At 49.2% G+C, this 5008-nt stretch overlaps 1 pseudogene; it reads left to right on the top strand.

Moving 5' to 3' along the window:
* Positions 1 to 558: 558 nt before the first annotated feature.
* LOC147306267 (uncharacterized) lies at positions 559 to 1493 on the top strand (annotated as a pseudogene).
* The last annotated feature ends 3515 nt before the right edge of the window (positions 1494 to 5008 follow it).

The raw sequence follows: 5008 nt of genomic DNA, 5'->3' as shown, positions 1-5008 counted from the left end.
TTCCTTTGCTAACCAAGCGCTGGAGCTTCCATTCAGCTCCTCCCCGTCTGGCTCGCCTCTCCTTTGGCCTGTTCCTAGGAGGGCTCCCTGTCGGGGGCCGGCCTAGCATTGAGTCAGCATAATCTGCTACCTCAGGGTAGGATTCCAGTAGGATTCCAGTACCACATGAAAGCTCCTGTCGGGCATCATAGTGGTTAAGATGAACAGGCACATGGCTCAATACATGAGCGGAAACAGAAAGGAATTGGCAGCAATACCAGAGTAGTGCAATACCAGCTACTGGTAGCCGAGCAGTCGCCCAAGACTGCAAGATTAGGTTGACCAACTTGTGCATTGCCTGGATTGATTACAAGAAGGCCTATGACTCGATGCCCCACATCTGGATCCTGGAATAACTAGAATTGTACAAGATCAACAGTACCCTAAGAGCCTTCATTAGGAACTCAATGGGAATGGGGCCTACAACACTAGAGGCCAACTTCAAGCCCCTAACACAGGTTGCCATCAAGTGTGGGATCTGCCAAGGAGACGAACTGGATCTACAGCAAGGACATCGGAATGTCATTCGGACTGGAGAAGTGTAGTCAGATGATAACAAAGACAGGGAAGGTAGTCAGAACTGAGGGGATCAAACTACCAGAAGGCAACATTGCAGACATCAAGGACAGCTACAAGTACATGGGAAACCCACAGGCAAACGGGGACCCTGAAGAGGCTGCTAGGACAGCTGCAACCACCAAGTACCTGCAGAGGGACAGGCAAGTCCTGAGAAGTCAGCTGAACAGTAAGAACAAGATCTGGGCTATTAAAACCCATGCCCTGCCCATGATCAGGTACCCTGCTGGGATAATAAGCTGGCCAAAGGAAGAGATAGAAGCCACTGACATCAAGAGGGGGAAGCTCCTGACCAGGCATGGATAGGTTTCACCAATCCAGCACCCTGAAGCTGTATGCTAAGTGGAAGGAAGGAGGCCAGGGACTAGTGAATGTCAGTACCACAGTTCAGGATGAGACAGTGAACACCCACGAGTACATCAGAAAGATGGCAATGACCAACCGTGTGCTCAGTGAATACCACAGGCAGCAGAAACCCAAAAAGAGGAGCAAGAGGAGGAACCGTCATGGAAGGACAGGACCCTGCATGGTATGTACCACCGGCAGATAGAGGAAGTAGCTGACATCCAGAAAGCCTACCAGTGGCTGAACAAACCTGGACTGAAAGACAGAACAGAGGCACTAATCATGGCAGCACAGGAACAAGCTCTGAGCACAAAAACCATTGAGGCTGGGCTCTACCACACCAGGCAAGGCCCAGGTGCAGGTTGTGTAAAGATGACTCTGAGACAATCCAGCATATAACAGCAGGGTGCAAGATGCTAGCAGGCAGGGCACACATGGAAACGCCATAACCAAGTGGCTGACATAGTGTACAGGAACATCTGTGCCAAGTATGGCCTGGAAGTCCTGAGGTCAAAATGGGACACGCCACCTAGGGTGGTTGAGAAAGACCGAGCTAAGATCCTGTGGGACTTCCAGATACTGACAGACAAAATGATGATGACTAACCAACTGGACATAGTAGTGGTGGACACTGAGAGGAAGATGGCTGCGATACCGAATGACAGCAAAATCAGGAAAAAGGAACACGAGAAGCTGGAGAAGTACCAAGGGTTCAGAGCAGGGGCGTTTTTAGCCCATTTTGGGGGTGCTGAAGATAGGGGTGCTTCAGCACCCCCAAAATGAAGCACCCCCAAAATGAATCAAAGCACCCCAAAGGTTTCTTACTGTTTTTGGACAATATTTGCTGTTTGTGTAACACACTACTAAAAATATAAAAAAATATAAAAAACATACAGTACTTGGTTGAGACGTAATAGTTTAACAACAAAAGTATAGATATCCGCCCCCCCCAAAAAAAGTTTTTTTTTCAGCCAGCCTTCACTGGCTCTAGCGCCCTGTCTGCAAGAGCTATGGTGGCTGAGACGCAGCGGAGCAGAGGTGTGAGTGCCTGGCTTAAAATAGGACATGTTAGCTGAATTTAACCTTCAGTTACTCTTTATATAGTTAGGTAGGAGTCAGGCCATGTTTCTTTTTAGCTGAAAAACATTACACCAGGTAACCTGCAGTGTTGAAAATGTGTTATGTTTGCTACCCTACCCTACAATCCGTCCTACTCTGTAGTAAAATCAGCGACATTTGACCGTCCTGTTTCTCCCACTGAAATTTATATAGCCTATTTAAAATCAAAAACTTACAATTGTCCACAGCCTACTGTGTTACCACTGTACTGTTTGAAATGGAATGAGAGAAGCTGGTTATTTTGTCATATGTGCTGTAAAATAAGGAGGGGATGTTTTTCTCATTTTCATTCATTATTTTAATATGGCATTATTAGTTCATTAGAAGTATATAACCAGCTTTGCATTAAACATAAATTGAAGTTTTTGACCTTACATTATCTTTTGCATTTACAGTGATGGCTATAATTTCAGTTTGATCTTTTTCCTTGCAGGTACCAGAATAATAACATGATTTTCCATTGCAGATGTAACCCTGATCATTCCATACACATTGCAGTTTGTTGCTTATTTTAGAGTTGTGCTCAAGTTAATTAAAGGTTAAAAGCTACAGCCAGCGCGAGTCTGGCTGATCTATGGAGGGCAAAGGCTTTGAGCTTGGAAGGCCGCACGCGCTTACACAGCACTTATAAGATGTTATTCTTGGTGATTTTGTGCTTAGTCATGTTTTAATTGTCATGGTCCTGGGCCATGTTGGCCCAGTGTTCTTGGTTTTCTTGTATGTTTGTATTTTATTCCTTATTTAGGCCATGTTGAGTTGCCCTGTTGTGTTGTTCCCTAAGTGTTTTCCCTTCATGGCTTTTACCCCCTGTGTGCCCTCTGTGTATTTATGAGCCCTCGTCTCCCTTTGTGGTTGTTTCATGTTTCCCCAGCCCGTTATGTCTGTGTTTTCCCCGTGCTCTCTCTCCTCCTGTCTGAACCTCTGTGCACTTCCTGTTTACTTTGTGACTCTCACGCCTGTACATGTCATGTTCAGTTCACCCCGCCCTGTCTCGTTATGATTATCAGTGTCACCTGTGTTCCCCTCTGTGTCTCTCGGTTCTTAGAGTCCTCTGCCTTATAGGTTATGTCTCTGTGTTTCTTAGTTGCCGTCTCCACTGTCAAGTTCACGTCTCTGTGTGATCCTTCCCGTTTTACTTTGAAGGTCCGTTTCTTATGTGAATGTGTCCTGCTTTGCTTGTCTCGTCAGTCCTGATTTCTCCCAGCTGTGCCCTCCTTCTGTGTCTCATTCCCCTCGTTACTCCCCAGTGTATTTAAACCCTGTGTTTCTCTGAGTCAGTGTGACGTCGTCCCTCATGCTGTGTGTGGAGCTCCCTGTGTCTCGCTGTGAGTTCTTAGTTTGTGGCTTCCCAGTTTAGTTTAGTTTAGTTTGTATGTTTGTTCTACCGGCAAATAAAGCTGTGTTTTGAGTTCATTCCCTCGAGTCTGTGAGTCCTGCATTTTGGGTCCAACTCCCGCCTGCCGCACAGCGATTCATGACAGTACGACGTCACCAGATATGGACCCAGCAGCACTCAACCCACCAGAAGAACTGCGTCTGGACATAATCTACTCCGTGGAAAGACTCCTGCATCTGTGGCTCGAACATGAGGGGAAGGAATTTCGCTGTGCTGTGGAAACCAAACTACAGCGTTTAATCTCTGGTCTTCCCTGGCTACTCAGTGCGCTCCACCCACTCGAACAGGATTTAATCCAAAATGAGCTCCACCTTCATCCCCCAGCTGCTACTGCCCACCTGCCTGAAGGGCCGGATGTGGAGCCGCTCGGCCCGTCAGAGCCATCATCTAAAAAGAAACGACGACCACGCCGCCAGCGCGCCACCCCACAGCCGGACATTCAGACTTGTACATCGCCGGCTGTGGTGAGTAAGGACTCTTTTTTTTTTTTTTTTTTGTCGAACCGTGGAACTATTCGTTCAGGGGCTGTTTTGTGCTACGGACGGTAATGTGAACAGTTTATCAGCTGCCCAGCCTCCTGAAGCTCTCTTAGCTGCCCAGCTACAAGCTGCGTCTCCTGTGTCCCCGCTAGCACAGCCATTAACTCCACCACACGCTCCATTTTCACCTCTACCATCGCTTCAGTCATCAGTTCGGTCTGCCACTCAGTCGCCCTTAGTTCCGTCATCCACACTACCACCTGTTTCCCTTCCACCCCAACCATCACTACACCCAGCCATTCAGGCTGCTACTCAGTCAGACATTCAACCCATAGCCCTGCCGTTAATATGCTCTGTAGCTGAGCCACTAGCCGCCCGACCCGCAGCCACTTCAGCCACTCCTCCACCCGTCACACCTCCACTACAACCATCACTGCAGTCTCTAGCGCAGTCTCCTGCAGCTCTGCTTTCCCCAGTGCAGTCTCCAGTGTCCCCAGTGCAGTCTCCAGTGTCCCCAGTGCAGTCTCCAGTGTCCCCAGTGCAGTCTCCAGTGTCCCCAGTGCAGTCTCCAGTGTCCCCAGTGCAGCCTCCTGCAGCCCTGCTTTCCCCAGTGCAGCCTCCTTTAGCACAGTCACCCACTCAACCACCAGCACCACAACCGTCACTACCTCTAGTTCATTCCCCTGTGAAGTCATTAACTCCACCACCTACTCCACTCTCACCACCACCGTTACTACAGACATCAGTTCAGTCCCCTGTGCAGTCATTTACTTCTCCACCATTAGCAGCTCAGGTCCCCGTGTGTCCAGCAGCTCAGGTCCCCGTGTGTCCAGCAGCTCAGGTCCCCGTGTGTCCAGCAGCTCAGGTCCCCGTGTGTCCAGCAGCTCAGCTCGCACCTGAACCTTTGGCCCAGTTCCCCGTAGCAGTGCAGTTTTCTAGCCAGCTTAACGTTGAGCCCGGGGTCCCAATTCTCTCTGGCTCTACATCGGCTCCTGCTGGAAGCTCGGATGAGCTCATCGAGCACTCCGCGGCTCCCGTGCCGCCATCTACCTCG

Source organism: Aulonocara sp. 'chitande type north' Nkhata Bay, linkage group LG19 (assembly GCF_057382095.1).
Source record: "Aulonocara sp. 'chitande type north' Nkhata Bay isolate Kocher_YH1m ecotype deep benthic linkage group LG19, A_spYH_male_GT1.1, whole genome shotgun sequence".
Classification (NCBI taxonomy): Eukaryota; Metazoa; Chordata; class Actinopteri; order Cichliformes; family Cichlidae; genus Aulonocara; species Aulonocara sp. 'chitande type north' Nkhata Bay.
Note: the sequence above shows the minus strand (reverse complement) of the source record. Positions and strands in the feature narration are given on the sequence as shown.